The 19442-nt window shown below is 48.8% G+C and overlaps 1 protein-coding gene across 1 annotated transcript in view; it reads right to left on the bottom strand.

Annotated features, from left to right (window-relative positions):
• Positions 1-19442, bottom strand: part of CLSTN2 (calsyntenin 2) — a 528546-nt gene that overhangs the window by 50906 nt on the left and 458198 nt on the right. The window lies entirely within an intron of this gene.

Genomic DNA, 19442 nt, shown 5'->3' with positions numbered 1-19442 from the left:
AGGAGGAAGAGAAAGAGAAAGATGAAAATGGGAGAGAATTAGGGACTAGAAAAGAGCAAGAGAGAAGGCGAAGAACAGGGGACAAGGAAGGAGGATGGAATACAGAAGAGTAAGAGCCCCCGATTCCTTTGTCTCAGGAGCAACCAAGGAGTAACCTCATGGCCCCTTCAACTCGAGCAAAATACAGTCTGAGAAAGACAGTCTTCCCTGGGGCACTCACCTGCATCCTACTTTGGAGGACATGGGGAGGCAGAGAAGGACCATAAATGGTCCTCCTGGCCTGGACAGGTACAGAGCACTCTTACGCTTATGGCCTCTCACAACTTTTGTGCCCAAGATTCCTGGTCTTACGGCTTGTAACCAAAACCCAACTTTAATGGATGGGTAGAGACACTGGGGGCTAGAATGGAGTCATAATCCCCGACCTCAAGGAGCTGAATTCCAACAGCACAGTCCAAAATAGAAACCAAGACAAAATAGATACCAAGTGGGCCTTAGGAAGGGAGACAGGAAGGTGGCCAAGCCGGAGAATGGTGCCCCTTCTCTCATCCCTTAAGCCAGTGCCTTGGGACTCATGTTTGACCTTCTCCATACCCCCACTCCCTCAAATCCCTCTGCACCCTGTGGAGCCCACCTCTGAAGTGTCTCTCACTGCATCCTCATCTCCATTGCCCCCGCCATCTGTGTCAGTGAAGATAGATGAGTTCTGCCTGAAGATGACCCTAAGGTGAGGGCTTCAGAGCCCTTCCTACATCCCATTCTGGGTTAAATGTGCTGTTTCTCATGAATAGATAACACCAACAGGGATGCTAAATGATCTTTTCCTTTTCATTTTGGAATAGGACTTTTTTCCTTAATGTTCTTTTTATATTGTCCTGTCTCATGTCTCAGAAAATTGCTCCTTTTGAAGCCCATTAGCCTGATAAAGCCTGATGAATATTTTAGGGGCCCTTGGACGGTAATCAGGAGGTGTCCAAGCAAGTATTTCCAAAATCCTGTTACACCCCACTGCATGTACAGCTCAGTACCTGCTTCTGAGGTCCTAACCAAGTTTACATCCCTCTGGCTACATGCCTAAGACCAGATGCTGGGCTGGGGCAGGCTCTTGGGCTGACCCAGTGGTGTGGGAGTGGCACAGAGGAAGACCTGGAGACAGAGTCTAGGGGTAGTAGAAGAGTGGGGAACTAAGGAGGAGGCATCAAATCCAAGCAGGCCCATCCAATGCACCTTGGACTTGAAGTCTGCAATCAAGAATAGGCAGGCAGCATATTCCAGAACGTGGGAAGATGGCTCCCATCCTGGGGATGATCTCTGAGGCATGGAGAAATCCCTGGCCAGTCCCCGGGTGGGGTAGGAGCACGCGGCAGAGCTGTGACCCTGACTGCACCCCATGCCCTTTGCAATGTAGGCAGAGCATGAGAGTCACCCAGGCAGCGCTGGGCGGCTCCCCTCTCCCGGCCTCCATCCCACCCTCTGCGCCGCTGTCCTCTCAGGCATGACTGCCATTTTGAATCTGTGTGCTGGCTGACTCTATAGCACTCTACACCTGCTGACGCTGGGTGGAGAATGATCCTCTGGCTCGCTTCCTTTCATGACACTTGCGACATTTTTGTAGGGCAATTCAAAAAATTCCAAGGAAGAAAGAAAATAATTCCATGACTAACAGTAGCCATGACCCCTTTCAACATGGCAATCTTTTCCTAGGTGTTGCCTCCAGGGTTTTCTGAAATGTGCCTCATGAGCAGCAGTCCCTAGGATGCCCTGCATAAAAACAGTGACCCTGTATACTGAGCCTAATTTTTTTTTTATTTCCCATTTTATTTGCCTATACAAGGCTTCCAGTAGCATCAAAGTATATGCCTATAACTTTTCCAACCTTGTTGGAAAATGGAACTTTTCTATTTATAGCATTCCTATAAGCATCCTGTGAAACAGTGGGGGAAGGTCAGTTTGGATCACACTGGGTCTACAATTTGAAAGTTTGCTAGATTCACTTAATGTCAGCATTAAAATGCCTTTACCAACTTCAGTTTTGATGGCTGTATAATATGGATATACTACACTATATTTAAATATTCCCTTATTATCAGGTATTAATTATGTAACAGCAATATAAAAGATACTGTAACATAGTGCTGTATTTCTTTTTTTTTTTTAAAGATTTTATTTATTTATTTGAGAGAGAGAATGAGATAGAGAGCATGAGACGGGGGAGGGTCAGAGAGAGAGGCAGACTCCCTGCTGAGCAGGGAGCCCGACGTGGGACTCGATCCCGGGACTCCAGGATCATGACCTGAGCCGAAGGCAGTCGCTTAACCAACTGAGCCACCCAGGCGCCCGATAGTGCTGTATTTCTTTATGCATAAGTATTTGTCTGCATTTCTGATTATATCTTTGGGAAAGATTCATGGAAGTAGAACTACTGGGCCAAAGGTTGAAGGTATTTTTTTTAAAGATTTTATTTATTTACTTGACAGAGAGAGCCAGAGAGCATAAGCGGAGGGAATGGCAGAAGGAGAGGGAGAAGCAGACTCCCTGCTGAGCAAGGAGCTGGTTGTGGGACTCAAATCCCGGGACCCTGGGATCATGACCTGAGCCGAAGGCAGAGGCTTAACCACCTGAACCACCCAGGTGCCCAGGTTGAAGGTATTTTGAAGGCTCCTGATACACACTGTCAATTTTTTTTTTCTGCAAAAGTTTGTGCCTATTTATTCTCTTGCCCGCAGACTATAAGAGTGCTCATGAGTTGTACCCTTACCACATTGAGTATTAATAAAATATAGAATCCTGGCAATTTGAAAGGGGATACATTTTATCTCATTTTAATATGGTTCATAAAAGACCGCAAAATTTATATTCTCCAAGGTCGAAAGGGAGGGTCTTCTGGGAGTGGGGAGCAGCCTCAGCTAGATTCACAGGCAGGAATGCTGGGGAGCTTCCTCAGGTACCTCCTGATTGGGCATCTAAACAGGCTTTTAGCTCAGACTAGGCTTATGCCTGCAGACTTCTCGCACCAAGTAATCTACGATGGCAGCTAAAGGAAATGCCTAGTTAGGGTTTCACTCATGCGGATCTATGATCGGGAAGAGACCCACATTAGCCCTCTGCTAGAATTGGAGGGACAAACTGTAACTGAAAAATGATCAAGCCAGGAGGCAGCAGAAATAAATGTGTCCGTGCAATGGCTCAACCATGAAAGAAGAAAATTAGGCAAAGTGACCTTTCCCAGGGTCGGGGGGAGAGAGAAGAACTTGAATTCCTGCCTGTTCATGAATCACTGGTGGACACAGTTGGCACCAAGCCTGTCCAGTGCCATCCGCTGAGGCGACGCCCAGGGCCTCTGCTGGGCCAGAGACACTTTTCTTCCTGGACACATGCAGTTGTGTGCCCAGGGTGGGCAGCTGCAGCTGCTGTTGAGCCGGCAAGTGACCCAGAGACCAGAGACCCAGGGACACGTGTTGAGCAGGGACAATGCCAAGCGGGGCCTGAGTTGGCAGGAGGCTGGTACTCCAGGGTGAGTCAGGGGCCATGGAAGCCTCCCATGAGAGGGGAGGCGGAAATCAGGCTGCTGACTGGTTGGTTGGTCCAAATATCCTTTAAAGTGTCAGCTGCTAGCACAAAACAGGTGGAAGGGAAATGTATCTCACGTTGAATAGCTGCATTCAAAATACCGGATTTCCTGGAAAAACCAGCTCCGAACTTGCAATGTGGCCCTTCAAAGGATATCTGCCCTGGGGGGTGGGAAGAAGCGCAGACCGAGTGCGGAGGGGCCAGGCCGGGTTGGGAAAGGCGAGGCTGGGAGATGAGGCAGCAGGACCAGGGCTGCTTTCATCCTGCCGCCTGTAGGAGGTATGGGGGTTTGGGGCAGGAGGAGGAGGATGGTAGTCATAACAACAATCAATCCTGGACTGTGCTTCTCCGTATTAAAGCAGCCTTTCCTATCCCTTATGCTATGGGATCTTCGCCGCAACCCTCCACAGGAGGAGGGCCAGTCCTGTCTCTGGCACCTTTAAAAGATAAAGCAAGAGAAATGACATGGTTTCTGATCTCAAGGAGTGTATGTCAGGAGTTCGATGTCACCCCACTTGGCTTCCACACTCAGCCTCTTGTGTGTCTGTTTCATGCACAACCAGGGGCTCAGCTTCGCACACTCACTGCCAAATCAGGGTCTGGAGCAGACACTTTTCTCCTGAGTGATGGACTTGCATGTCAGATTGTCCGCGCACGGCCCACCTGACATGCTACGGGCACTCAGACTCACCGTGTCCCACGTGGAGCCCAACACCTCCCACGCTCCAGCTCCCCCCGGCCCCGTCCTGTGTCCCTGCCTCGGCAAATGCTCCTCATTCCAGCTGTCGTCCAGGCCAGAACCCTGGACGTGGCTTTAGCCTATCTCCCTCTTTCCCTCCCTCTGGCCAGTGTGCTGCCAAGTCCGGACATGTCTCTCTCATCCATCCTCATCCCTTGACCCTTACTCCCACTCAGAATTTACAACATGTACTCGAGGGGGGCGATTGAGGAGGTGTGTTCCTATGGGCTAGTGCAAGATGGAGCAAGGGGAGAGGCCCATCTGCAGCAGGGGGATGGCAAGAAAGCTGTGGCGTGAGCGTGGGTGGGGCCAAGCCTGCAGCCTGCTAGTGAGCAGCTGCGCTGGGGGCAGCCACAGAGAGGCAGCAAGGAGGGCTCCCAGGAGGCGGTCTGCAGGCTGAGCCCGTGAGGGATGGGCCAGCTGTCACACCTGCTTTAGGAACTTCTGGGCAATCATGTTCTGGACTTTGGGAAAATAACTGAGCCTTTTAAATCCTGACTTTAAATCCTGAGGTTGATGAGAGTACCTACATCATAGGGTTATTGTGTGAATTGAGCTAAAATAAAGCCTATACCCTGCTGAGCACATATTTTCAGCCTGAGCAGATATGGAATGAGATGCTGCATAAAATAAAGCAACAACAATAACAAAATAAAACAGAAATAAGAGAGTTAGAAAGAGAAGTCCTTAGGTATAAAAAGCAAACAAACAACAAAAAAAAGAAATTGAATGGCTGCTGAGGGGCTAGGGCCCACCCTTTCAGCCGTGGTTTCAGAGCCACTGGGAGAGAGGAATGAAGAGTCAGGTCGGCCACACGGAGAAACTCGAGGCTGACAGGGCTGCATAAAGCCTGCAGTTGCAGAGGGACAGTCTGAAGCCTGTGACCTGGGACAATGGGAGTCAAGGGCTCTGGAACAAGTCACCTCAGAGACGTTAGACCCCCAAGCCTGCTCTGTGCACATGCATCAGCTCCAAATGTACACAGCCCGGCCAGTGTAGAAATCCAGAACTCAGAAATGAACTTAACAATGCATCTGCCAAGTCTTTAGGCCCTCCCGAAAAGACATCCTCAAAATCTATTGACAGAGATGTGTCCATCACCTGCCTAGGGTTTGGGCAGGACAATTCCTGTGGGCCTTGAGCTCAGAGTTAAAATTTACAAAACAAAGAGGAGGCAATCCTTTGTGTGCGAGAGAAAAAGCAGACAAAACAAATGTCTGCTTTTACGGTAACCACAGAAAATGGAGCTATTAGAAAGGAAATAGGGGAAGGCAGGTTTGAAAGAGAATCAAAGAAAAATTCCAGAAATAAAAGACACAATTATTGAACTAAAAATAAATCAAGAATACTGACAATGGAATCAGAGAAATGGGTGATAGATGAGATTAGAGAAAAATGAGAATTTGATAAAGCAATGAAGAGGTATGGATTCTATGGATGATCACAGGACACATTCCAGCAGAGAGCCTGACAGATGTGTGTGGGGAGGGAGCCGGTGGGGGGCAGGGAGACAGCAGTGGGGCGGGGCTCCTGAGGACCTCAAGTGCCACGCAAGGCATGCACTACCTTATTGTAGTGCCTTACGTTCTAGAAAGCCATTATTTACTTCCGCAGCCTTCTCGTGTGTGAAATCAGATGACAGTGGACACACAGAGCTCCACAGCCCCCTGGCCCCCAGGACATATTTGAAGGGTAGGTCAAAACTGAACTTCCTTTCCTGAAATGGACAGCGATTGAACCAGGAGGGTTGAAACCAGGCAAATCCGGTTCGCACTGGGAACTTGCAAGACCCTCTGGCCTCAGGTTTTGGAACGTTTGGAAAGCTGCGGTTTTGGTTAGTGCCAAGACCAACCTCATGCCAAAGCAAAGATACCACTCTTATTTGCAAATCTCTCTAAGATCTTCCCAGGAGGGTGCCTGCGCTTCCCAGCTGGCTGGGAGAAGTGCGGTATGTTTTCTGCAGAAGGTGATGAGGACAGCGCAGAAAGCAGCCACTGGGCCTTCTGTCAGGAAGCAATTGCTGACTCAGGGCAGCAGAGCACAGGGGAACAGGAAACATGAAAGGTAGCTTGTGTCAGAGAGACCACCCAGTTGCAATTTGCTTGAGCAACATTTGGGCAAATCCCCAAAACGATCCTGAAAAACTGTCCTTCCAGTTTGTGCTTGCACCATGTAAATCATGACTTGTGTGCGCCCAGGATTGAGACTCGTCCACAGGGAGAGAAAACACACCCACTACGCACTGAGGATATGGCTGGTACCCTGGCACCATGCTGTGATTTTCGTCTATGTAGTCACCTTCTTGGACCAGCTGCTTATGCTTCCCCACCGCAGGCTTTAAATAATGCCAATCAGATGGCATTCTTCCCCACCCCTGGAGGACACCCTGGGAAGATCCCTTAACTTCCAGCTCTTACTGATGGCCTCAATTTCATGTAGTAAAATTGCACTTCAGTTAGTCTCTCATGCAAGCCAAAGCTTCTCTCCCCAGCCTGGGTCTGATCTGCAAATTCTGCAAAGCCCCATGGAGGTAGTAGGGTTGGCAGGTTAATGTGGGAGCCAGACGTTGGGGCAGCAAATGTGCCCTCAATGAAGTGGAGATTGTGCATTCTGAGTGCTCGGTCTCTCCCAGGAGTGAGGAAGAGGAATGGGACCAGCCAGGGCAGATGGGGCCCCTCATGAGCCCTCACTCAGGAAAGTGTGACCCTTTCGGGCTTCTTTCCCAATGGGGCGTTTTGCAAAACAGTCCTTCAGGATGGTATCATGAACAATGGTGTCAGGGTCATAATTGGAAAAACTTCATTTCATGCAGTTAAACAGGTTTCTTTTAGCAAGACTCCACAGAGCACTGGTTCTCAAAGTGTGGTCCCTGGACCAGCAGCATCAGCACCTCCTAGGGTTATGGACTGAATGTTTGTAGCCTCTCCAAATTCCTATGTTGAAGCTCTAATGCCCAGTGGGATGCCATTTGGGGGCGAGGTTTTTGGGAAGTAATTAGGTTTAGATGAGGCCATGAGGGTGGGGGCCCCCTGGTGGGATTAGTGTCCTTATTTATTTTATTTTTTAAAAGATTTATTGGGGGGGAGGGGCAGAGGGAGAGGGAGAGAGATAATCTCAAGCAGACTCCATACTAAGCACCGAGTCTGATGTAGGGCTGGATCTCACGACCCCGAGATCATGACCTGAGCCGAAATCAAGAGTCAGATGCTTAACTGACTGAGCCACCCAGGCGCCCCAGGATTAGTGTCCTTATAAGAAGAGGTAGACCAGAGCCCCTCTTTTTTCTCTACCATGTGAGGACACAGGGAGAAGGCGACCATCTACAAGCCAGGAAGTGGGTTTTCACCAAGAACCGAATCTGCTGGCACCTTGATCTTGGACCTCTCAACCTCCAAACTGTGAGAAATACATGTCTGTTGTTTAAACCACCCAATCTATGGTATTTTGTTATAGCAGCCTGAGCTCAGACACCTAGGAACTTGTTAGAAATGCAGATTCTTAGGCCCCACCCCAGCCGCATTGAACAGGAAACTTCAGGTGGGGCCCAGCGGTCTGTTTCCAACAGGCCCTCCAACTGTTCAGATAGATAGGTCAAGTTTGAGAACCTTTGCCTCAGAGAATATGCTAATGTGGGCAACAGAATAGTCAGTTTACTAAATCTGTTGACCTCCTTTGTTTTCCTGTTGGGTACCTAAGAATATTGTCTGAAACAAAAAAATCTCAGGAGACACATGCTGTGAAATTCATTGTTTGTTGAACACATATTACCGAGTGCCCACTATGCCCCAGACACTTTCCTGGCACTGGAATGTGACAGTGAACAAAGCAGGAATATTTCTGCCAGTCCCACTTTCCAGCGTTTGCATTAGTCTCTCCCCTCCCCCGCCCTCCATCCCTCCCGCCCCCTGAGGAGGCTTGCCTGCTTCTGTTCACATGTTCCGTGCGCCCCTTCCTCTGGAGCATGAGGATTCCCTCGCCCCAAAAGCAAAAGGCCTCTCTTAAGCCTGCCAAGCTTTCTTCCTCCTCCTCAGTTTTTGCCTCGAGGATGTGCCATAGAATTCAACTGCGGATATTTTCCTCATGCATTTACGGTACAGCTGACATCTGTCAGGGCCCCAGGGTGCAGATTGGAGCTGTGGAGGCAGGCCAGGAAGCACTCAGTCTTAAATTTGACAATTAGGAAAGGGACTATTTCTCCTCAGGTGTTCTTTCCCTGATCACAATCAATTGCGCAAAGACCAAGCAGATCGCTTGCCCCGAGAAAGGAATGGTCTCGAAAGCGAGATGCTTTAGTTTGGGGCTGAGGTGGGTGCTGCCCTCTCCTACAGAAGACTGTGAGCTTCTCGAGGTACAGTATGAGGGGCATGATGGTCACTCAACAATCAGCTCTTATAGACCAACTGATTGACTGAACGAATGCACGACTATAGTAAACGCCAGTGACACTGGACATGGATGCTCTAGAAAAGGGGGACATGGGGGCCCAGCTCAGGAAGCTAGAGCCTGGTTCTGGGGATAAGGCCATATCTGGGTCAAATACTTAGAATTCTGACAAGTTCCCCATCATGGCAGTCCAAGAGAAAGGGTTGAGCAGGTCCAGCACACATGGAGGGTTCTGGACAGAAGATGAGGCAAAGGAAGGAGGGTGAAGGTCATCAGATACAGGTGGGTCTAGAGAAGACCCTGACTAGGGGTTGTGAAGGCCTCCTCACTGGCCTCTGGCTTCAGGACCCATTCTGGGGGTATCAGCATCTCTGTGCATTCCCACCAAGATGGCTTTGAAGTGAGTCAGCTTAGAGGATATTTCAGCTGTACTCTCTTACCTGGACTGGAACCTGGGGCAATTTTCTTAAACTTTCTTAAACTTAAACTTGATGATCAATTTCTTCATCTGCAAATGGTTAAAACACCTGTGTTGCAGGAAGTTTTGATTGTTTATTCAATGGATATTTATTGGTAGCAATTATAGATCAGGGATTATTCTAGGTGTTGAGTATAGAAAGTGGGCAAAACCAGAAGCAGCTCCTTCCTTAAGGGAATAGATGAAAAATAGAACACTCACAAGAATAATGTAATGTTCTATCTGAAAGAAATACCATGCAGGGGAGATGCCAGATGCCATATGAGCTCATAGTTGGAAGATCTGACCTGGTTGTGGAGATGAGGAAGTGAGGGTGAAGGAAAGGAGGTAGGAGAGTGGGCCAGTGTGGGTAAGAATGTTCAAGGAGGAAGGAACAGCACAGACAATGGCCCTGAGGCTGGAGCACAGCAGGGGAAGGGAGAGCTTGTGATCCGGCTGGGCAGAGGACTTGGCAGAGCAGGTGTCATGGAAGGGTCAGTCTCTGCCCTACCTTCGGCCCTGCAGCTGCCAGCACCCCTTTGTGTCAACCCCAAACTCCCTCCCCCAAGACTGGTTTTCCTGTCTCCTCCGACTGGGCTCTGCACTGCTCTAAACCCGTGTGGGTGATGCCCACTTTCCACAGACAAAGTGTTCACTGCTCAGCCTGACCCTAGAGAGGGGCCCTACTATGCGGGGGCTCTGGAGCCAGGTCTCCAGAGTTCATAGTCTGATTTGACCACTTCCTGGCTGTGTGATCTCAGGCGAGTCATATTCCCTCTCTGTGCCTCAGTTCCTTCATCTATAAGATTCAAATAACATGGTAACTAACTCATGGGGTTGTCCCAAGTCCCACACAACACTCAAGGCACATCGGTAATTTCACATTTGTTAGTAGCGTGCTAAAAAACTAAAAAGAAACAGGTGAAATTAACTTTAATAATATACTCTAATCGAATATATCCATGTATCATTCAACATGTAATCAATCTTAAAAATGAAGGTATTTTATTTATATTTATGTTTATATATTTTATCTGTTTTTTCTTGTTAAGTCTTTGCAATGCATTGCGTATGTATGTGTATGACAGCACACCTTGGTTCAAACTGGCCAGATTTCGATTGCTCAACAGACACACATGGCTAGTGACTATCCTGCTGGGCAGGCGAGCCCTTGACTCTGCGATCCATGAGGGCAGGGCCCTGTCTGTACTCCAGGTTCTCGCTGAATGCAGATTGCACACATACAAGCATGGGTGCAAGGAAGAACGGCAGTCATGCTCAGCAAAGCTCCCATCTGCTCTCTGTTGGCCTCTTCCTCTGTTCCTGGGCACACAGCCCTTCAGCCATGATGGAGATCAAATCCTGGGCACCAAGTGCCAAATGACCTTTCCGAAGTGAGGGTGAGAGGAGCACTCACAGGACCTGGAGCCCCAGAAGGCACCATTAGGAGGGCCGTGTAAAGCAAGAGAGGTGGGGTGGTAAAGATTCATGTTGGGTCAAGGAGAACAAGTCTCATCCTAGGAGCCCTTGGCCTTCCACCGGTAGGTAAGGGGAAGGAGAAATGGGCAGAAGGAGCGGGACTTCTCCCAGTAGGGCTCTCTCAATTTCCTAGGACGTTGGCAGGAGAAGCAATGATTGGCGGGAGGAATGAAAGGAGGGAATACGTTGGTACAAAATGTTTCTTTCTGTGCTTAATTTCTTTTCTTATTCCTTATTAGACAGATAAACATCAGTGAGCAGTCACACATCACCGTTTTCCCCCTCAGGGAGGATGACACTTGCGGGCAGCTGCAGAAGGGTAGGTGGGGGGGGTGTCCCCTGGAGCCTTGGGCCAGCCTGCCGGGCTCAGAGAGTAGCGGGGGCTTGCTTGAGGCGCACAGCTTGCTAGTGACGGGGCTGGAGCCCAGAACTCCTGTTTCTAGTCCTCAGTGCTCTTGAAAGTTATCTCTTGGCGAAGAGGAGAATACATCATAAGCTCTTTGAGGAGGACCCCAGTATATTAAACAAATAGGTTACTGAGCTGCAGTTAACTATTTGGTAATGTATTTGCAGAAAATTAATTTTTCATTCTGCCACGCAGAATATTGAGGCTGGCTGTTCATAAATACACAGTCTGACTCTTCCTTGCAAGTTTAAATAAAAAAAAAAGAGGACTCTCTCAGTGGATATCTTTAGAGAAACATAATTATAATTTAGTTGACATATCTCATATCTCAGTGCTGCTGAATAAACCTCCCCTGAATAATTCAAATAATAAATTCTGCCCCTTTGGAAAATTGCGTTGCTCCTGAATGGTACTGGTTAAGCGTTTCCATCTCGGAAGACAGAGCACGCGGCAGCCGGCGAGCAGGTCTGGCTTCTCAGACCTCCCTCAGGTACCGGCTCCAGAAGCCAGCCGCGGCCTCGTGCCTGCCTGCCTGCCCGGAGTGTCTGTTAGCTGTCCCCGGGGGCAGCCGAGAGGCGTGTGCGACTCACACGGAGCTGCTCCACCTCCAGCACTGACCCCCCACCACTCGGGCTTCTCGTGCTGATCCTCCTTTGGTGGAATTCAGAGCGCCCGAGTGTAATGAAAGGCCATGGTTCTGCATCATGGCCCCAGAAGGGAGCCATTCCAGCCACGTGTGGATTCCCTGCTCCCCTTCCTGGGAGAGGCCTCCGGGGAAGGCGTGGGAGCAGGGTGCCTCTGCTTGGAATTCCATAGCCAAGACATCGGGCATGTGGAGTCTGGGGGAGCTTGGAGAACTCTTTAGGGAAGAGTTACAGTTTTACATTCATTATGGCATCCAGGATCTTAAGACCAGTCTGTATGGATAATTGCCAAGTGGGATTTTCACACGTGGGTTTTGGTCTCATACAAAGATTTGGGAACAGTTTAAAATCCAGCAAAATCTCTCCCCCAAATCCCCCCCAAAAAGCCATTCAAAGAAACACAAAAACCCAGCCAGCACCAACCTTCCCTTGCTTTGGAGGGAAGGTGGGGTGGTCTGACCAGCTCCTTGTGCAGATTAATCACTCAGTGTGGACTTCTGAGTGCTGATTAGGTGCCGAGCGTGTGCAGGTTCCAAGCTTCAGTCTGATTGTGGATGTCTGAAAACATAAATGGCCCTCCATCAACTGAGACAAGTGTGGCTCATTCATCCTGGCTTCCATCTGAGCTACCCTGTGCAGGCACCAGGTTTTACAAAGTCTTCAAAGGAGGCTGGGAAGGCCTACATCCATGACTCTGGGTTGGCCTTTGTATTACTTTGCTAGGGTTGCCGCGATAAAGTACAGCCCACTGGGTAACTTAAGAAAATGGGAACGTGTGGGTCTCATAGTTCTGCAGGCCGGAAGTCTGAAATCACGGGGTTGGCAGGTTGGTCCTTCTGAGGGTTCTGAGGCAAAATTTGTTCCAGGTCTCTCTCCTAGCTTCTGGTAGCCCCAGGCATTCCTTGGCTTGTGGATGCAGCGCTTCAATCCCGCCTTCATGTGGCCCTCTCCCTGTGTGTTTGTCTTCATGTGGCCATCTTTGTATCTGGACACCAGTCACACTGAATTAGGGGCCCACTCTACTCCTCCAGTGTGACCTCATCTTAACTCATTTAATTTGTAACAACCTGATTTGCAAGTAAGGTCACATTCCCGAGTTATTGGAAGTTAGGGCTTTAATGTCTTCTTTGGAGGGACACAATTTAATCCATCTCAGCCTTCGCCTGGTCCCACCATGTTCTCACAGTGCGGGGCTAGGGACATAAAAAGTGTTGAAAGGATGTATGCAGCATTCCATCCCATCACTCACCACATCAGAAGCTGCAAAGGGGCTGCCTAGAGTTGATACCATTTTTTGGGGATGAGGAAAGAAAATTCTTTGAATCCCACATGATAATAATAGTAAACTGAGATGTTATATGTATTTGGGAAGTGCTACTTTTAAAAGGAGAATCCCTTGTTAAACAATAATAATAAAAGCCTCCCATTAAAGGGTCTGTAAACCATATGCATTCATTCACCCATTCAAGCAATATGCATGGAGCCTGCCATGCACCAGGCACCCTGCTCCACGTGGAAGAAGCAGAGGACCCACTCAGGAAGCCTGGAGCCTTGGCTCTGCTGGGCAAGGCCTCTAAAAGCTCCTTCTCTTGTGATCTGGCAGAAGCAGGCTGATGCTCAGACTTGAGACCACTTCCAGAGCATTTATTCTAATGCCTAAGTGTGAGATAATAAGAAATCTATATCTATATATATGTCTTTACCCTCGATTCCTGACCTACAACCCTTGTAAATTGGGGTGGTAAGAGAATCTTTCATTCTAACATTTAGTCTTGGCACCAGTTCCTGACACAGCATTCCTAAGACCTTTGCAATTTCCCGAGTGATAGGAGCATCTGACTGTAAGCTCCTAAATCCTTTGGAGTTTCCTGGGTGATGGGAGCATCTTTTGTCCTAATGAAGTGACTCTGGGTGAGCTCCTAGATGGGGGTCAGTCATCAGAAAAGCCAAGCCATGATTGGAAGCTTGGAACTTTCAGCCCCACCCCCCATCCTCTGGACAAGGGAGAAGGGCTGGAAATAGAGTTAATAACCCATCACGTCTATGTGATAAAATCTGCATAAAAATCCCAACAGTACTGGCTTCAGGGAGCTTCTGGATTGGTAAACGCATCCCAGTATAGGAGGATGGTGCACCCCAACTCCACAGGGACAGAACAAGTTCCTCCACTTGGGGTCCATCCGGACCTCACCTTATGCATTTCTTCATCTGGCTGTTCATCTGCATCCTTTCTCATATCCTTTATTATATAATAAACTGATAAATGTAAGCTAGTGTTTGCCTGAGTTCTGCAAGCTGTGCTAGCAAATGATCGAATCTAAGGAGGGCGGGGTCTTTAGAACCTCTGATCTGTAGCCAAGTTGGACAGAAGTTGTGGGTAACCTGGGGACCTACTTCTTGCTTATTGGCTCTGATGTAGGGCTGCCTCATGGGTCTGGGGTCCTAAGCTGTGGGGTCTGCATGAACTCCAGCTCAGTGCCAGTGTTGAACTGGACTGTCAGACCCAGCTGGTCTCTCAGAGCATTGCTCTTTGTGGGAAAAACCCTGCAGCTCTGGTAGCAGAACAATTGTGAGCATGGCATAGGGAGAGAGGAAAGGAGAAGCACACAGAGGGTCTTCCTTGCACTGAGGTTCTAAGGGAGTATCTGGATTTATGTGTTAAGGCCAAGGACAGCATGCTCTCTAGGCCCTCACAGCTGCCCTGCCTCTCCTAAGGCTTGTCTGGGGGCCTGGATGAAGGAGACCTACCATATGCCATGCATACCATGGGTCCCCAGGCCCCTGTGAGGGGAAGCTCTCCCTACAAACCACTAGTAGAGCTCAGCCTCGAATAATTCTTTTCTCTTCTCTCCCGACCTCTTGGATAAACTTTTTTTTCTTTATTAGGAACTTCCTTAATAAGTTGAGTTTCCCACAAAATCCTGGGAGAGAGCTACCCTGAAGTCATTCCCAACATGTTGGCAGAAGAATCACCCCCAAAGATTTCTACATCCTAGTTCCCAAAACCCGTGAGTGTGTTATCTCGAGTGGCAAAGGGACTTTGCACAAGTGATGAAGGGAAGGATTTTGGGTCGGGGAGTTTTCCTGGATTATCCAGATGGGCCCCGTGTCATCACAAGGGTGTTTGCAAGTGAAGGCGGGAGGCAGGGGGTGTCAGAGAAGGGGGAGGCTGTGGAGGCAGAGGCTGGGTGGTGTGAGTACTGACTTTCAAGATGGAGCCCAGGACGGTGGGCAACCTCTCCAGGGGAGAGGACAAGGGAACCCATTCTCCCCAGAGCCTTCCGAAGGAACACAGCCCTCCTACACCTTGACTTTAGCTCCACGAGGCCCATTTCAGACTTCCGATTCCCACAAATTGGAAGATAATAACTGTGTTGTCTGAAGCTACTAAGTGCACCGTAACACATGCAGGAACGAGAGAAACAGATGCATGCATCTCAGCCCACACTCCTTGCTCCTCCAAACACAGGATCTCCTCACCATTGTCTTTTTGTCCTAAATGCCATTCTTGCACCCTGCCTCCGCTCTGCCCTCTCCCCTGCTTCTGCTGCTTCTTCCACCTTAGTCAGCCGCTCCCACGCCGCCTGCCCCCCCAAATCAGGCACAGAGTGTGTTGACCTCTCAGTCCCCTCGGTATTTCGAAGACTGTTTCTCATTATCCATCATCCATGACCACTTTTAGATGAACAAATAAGCAAAAGTCTCATCTACTTAGATACTGAGAAGGGCTGGGCTGGCCTCGCACAGCAAATTGGATACCTAACGAATCTCCCCAAAGCCAGAGCTCCCCATGAGCTAACGGCTGCTTACTAAGGCTCCTTTCCCGAAAGGCCCGCCGACATCCTCTGCGAGGAACCCTGTGCTGCCACACGGGGAGCTCAGCCTCTGGCTTCTGTCCGCCCCTCATGCGAACACAGGCCTCTGCACCTGCCCCTGCTCAGCCTGTCCAAGGTGTGTTTTTCATTTGCTACAAGTCTTTCCATTAGACATGGGAGGTTGCCTTGGGCCCGAGGTGCTTTCTAAGCCTGAAAGATGTGCTCTTCGAATTCTTTGAAATGCCTCCCCAGGGGAAGGCCCACTTAGGAGAAAGCTCCCATTTTAGCATCCTGTGATCACCACTACTGTGTGTACCGTGCTCTCGCCTCCACTTTGTGCCACTCCCTGGGCTGGGAACTTTGCATGCATTGTCTTATGTATTCTCCCAAAGACTCTTGGGGGTAATACTATTATTTTCTCCATATTATGGACAGACAGAGGCTCAGAGAGGTTAAGTAAGGTCACACAGTGACTTTGGGTCTAGAGCCTTGCTGCAAAGCCTTGCTAATCAGTGTGAGCCATCAGTCAGCCCCAGACGGTACGAGCTGGTTAGACGCTAGAGTCTCAGACCCCACTCTGACCTTCTGAATTGGAATCTGCAGTCTAATGAGATCTCTAGGTGATCCGCATGTGCATTAAAGTTTGAGAAGCTCTAAATCATTATGTGGTATGATCACTCAGGAAAGAAAAAACAATCATGTATTGGATGAGAGCTTGAATAGTGCATCTGGGAAAGATTCCTGCAGGTCAAGTGACAATAGGCTGGAAGACCTTGGGATATTTCCAGAGGCCTCTGGAAGCATTCCATTTAATCCCTAAGCATTTAGCTGCCAGGGTGTCCCTCCTCCCTGCACCTAGCCCTCAGACCCAACAGTGAGGGCTGCTCCCACTGGTTTGCTGGAGGACTGACACCAGGCTTTTGTCCTTGTGTGGTGGCCTCGGGAGCCCGTGGCCTGCAATGGCAAGAGAGCTATGGGGACTGCTCTCGCAGATGTCCCTGTCCCTGTCTGGATTGCATCTTCAGTCTCAGCCTGAGGAGGAAGGAGTGGGAATTCGGGCAAGCTAGCTAGTGAAAGGGGATGAGAGAGAGAACAAAAGCAAGGTCAGGGAGAGGATGGGTTGATTTGGGGAAGGGATGCCTTGTGCACCAGACGAGGTAAGTGAAGGGCAGGCTCTCTCCACAACCAGGCTCCCTCCAGTCAAGCAGGGTCAGGGGGTCCTCCCTGTCCCCCCAGCACCCACCTAGAGGTGAGAGGAGTAAGACCAGTACTCAATCACTATCGCTGCCTTGAAATCCATCCATTTAGATCTTATTTATTGATTTATACCCACCTCATTCCTCATCAGATTTAGGATTAATTTGTATTAATAATAGATACTTAATAACCATCATTAATGGCAATAGCATTTCCCACTAGTGAAATAATACTTTGAAATAATACTTTATTATGTTCAAAGTACTCCACAGAGTCCCTGGGAGGACAAGTGGGCGAGTGTTGTATGCATTCTACAGTGAGAAAAGTAAGGCCTGCCGAAGTAGCATGACTTCATTAGAGGCAGCTTCTGGAGTAGGGGACTGGGGCCAGAGCCCAGGTCTCCTGAATTCTAGGTGGCCTTGCTTCCTCGGCATTTCCTCCAAAAAACTAAACAAACGTGAAAACCAAGCCAGCTGTAGCGACACGATGAGACAGGGAAATTGAAGGACTCCATGAAAATCTGCTTTTTGCTCCTTTTCCTGCTTTTATTCTTGCTAGGACCCGCACCCCCACTTTACACATGCCTCACAATGCAAATAGTGTGTGTCCTCCTTGTAAGGGACAGGAGTTCATGACTTCTTTGGAGTCTTCCAGAACAACAGATAACATCTAAGGAAGGGCCAGGCAAGACTGACCAGAAAAAGACATCATATGTGCATTTCAGACCACTGATGCTAGACATCTCGATGCCAAGACCCCTGGCTCCAAGGAACAAGTGACTTACAGAGGACACCGGGATGCTGGTCCTTGTGTTGACTGGTTCCTAGATGCCTGAGAGGACACGTACATCAGACCACTATCCTCAATGAAAACCCCAGACCCTGAGCAAAGACGAGACTCTTTTTTTTCCTTTCTGAGTCTTCCAGACACTCTGTCTGCACCAGCATTCTCTCTATACTTCAGTAAAGTCTCTTCTCACTTCCTGCTGGCTCACGTTTGACCTCTGTCCTGTGCAAAGCCAAGGACCCTCGGGCTGGCCTGCATCAACAACACTAATCAAATGCGGGCCAAAAATGTAAGATGCCACACTCTGATTCAGGAACATTTACCCTGGTGTCTCGTACTCTTAACACAATCCACATTCCAGATTTATGACTGAGCATCCTGCTTGGAGGGTTTACTTTGGTTCCATGGTGGGACTGCCCACATCTGTTAGAAAGTTTCTCTCTCCCTCACACATATTCTGAACGGATTCCTCATTTTCAAATATGCTTTTCTTCTGTGGTCACATGTATGTATATAGGTTGCTTGGTTTATTTTCTCATTTCCCAGATATTTTCTGGGTCTTTAGACAATTACCAGCAAGGCTGGCTTGGGCAGCAGCCTCTGATATTCAGTGAGGAGAAATGCCTGTTGAATGAGGAATGATTTTTAAAAAAAAATTTTTTTTTAAATTTTATTTATTTATTTGAGACAGAGAGAATGAGAGACAGAGAGCATGAGAGGGAGGAGGGTCAGAGGGAGAAGCAGACTCCCTGCCGAGCAGGGAGCCCGATGCGGGACTCAATCCCAGGACTCCAGGATCATGACCTGAGCCAAAGGCAGTCGCTTAACCAACTGAGCCACCCAGGCGCCCCGAATGAGGAATCATTTTTGTGTGCAGAATCCCTGGGGGTCACAAGCTGACTCTGAATTCCTGAACCCCTCCTTGGGGGCCTTTCACCTGAGCCTCCCTGACTCCCCATGAATGCCCTGATTTCCACACCTTGCTCTCCCCCCAATGAGAACCTTTGTGTTTTCCCAGAGGTCTTAGGTATCTGCACCCCATGCATGGCAAGGGGTGGGATGCCAGGCACCTGGGCACACCATCACAGACACTCAGTGACAAATATTCGGAGATGGAGGGATTATACCACCTGCTACACCGAGGGCGATTCTACCAGTGAGCAGAACTACCCCGCACAAAGACCAGCCGCTCTACCTCTGAATGCTGCCCCACCAGCCCCAGGCCGGAGGAGCAGCACAGCACCCGGCGGGGAGGGGTGGGGGTGGGGCTTTGTTTCCTGGTTTGCAGTTCTTAGGCCCTGAGCCCAGAAAAAGAAAGAAAAGAATGCCCAGCCGAAGGTGTCCTCCCACGTGGTTGGCTGACCATTTAATTACAAGGTCCAATCAAACTAATTACACTTTAGGGACCTCTGAGACGTTAGGTAATTAAAGGCCACCTTGCTGCCGGCTTCCAGAAATGCAGATCGTTTTTGTCGCAGTTGGTAGATGGGCCGTTGTGAGTCATGCAGTGAAGAGGTAAAGCTTGAGAGCAAGAAAGAGGAGCATCTGGAGGTGGCAGACTCTCTAAGAGTTCAATATTGGTTGACATTTTCAGAGTCAGAGAGCTATTTGAATTTTTTTTCCTGGTAAAAGCCATTATCCTAGAAAAATCTGGTTTCCTCATCACATTATATGACTGAGCCATAGCTGGTAAGAGCTGAGTTATGTGAAGATCAGACAAGTGAAGTGTTGGGCATATAGTAAATCCTCAGTAAATAAGTTATTAATATAATATTATATTATTATAGTATAATAATCGTTAGTTGTTTGATTCAGTGGAAAAACATCGATCAACTTCCCACAATGCCAGACACAATGCTCAGTGTTGGGGATTCCAAGGACATGCTGTCCTTGTAGATTCTTGGGGTTTCTAATGAGAGATGTTACCCAGGCTTAGAGGAAACCCTTCAGCAAACAGAAGCCTTCT

The sequence above is a fragment of the Leptonychotes weddellii genome, chromosome 1, assembly GCF_054177405.1.
Source record: "Leptonychotes weddellii isolate Sample4059 chromosome 1, ASM5417740v2, whole genome shotgun sequence".
Classification (NCBI taxonomy): Eukaryota; Metazoa; Chordata; class Mammalia; order Carnivora; family Phocidae; genus Leptonychotes; species Leptonychotes weddellii.
This window is presented reverse-complemented; position numbering and strand designations above follow the sequence as displayed.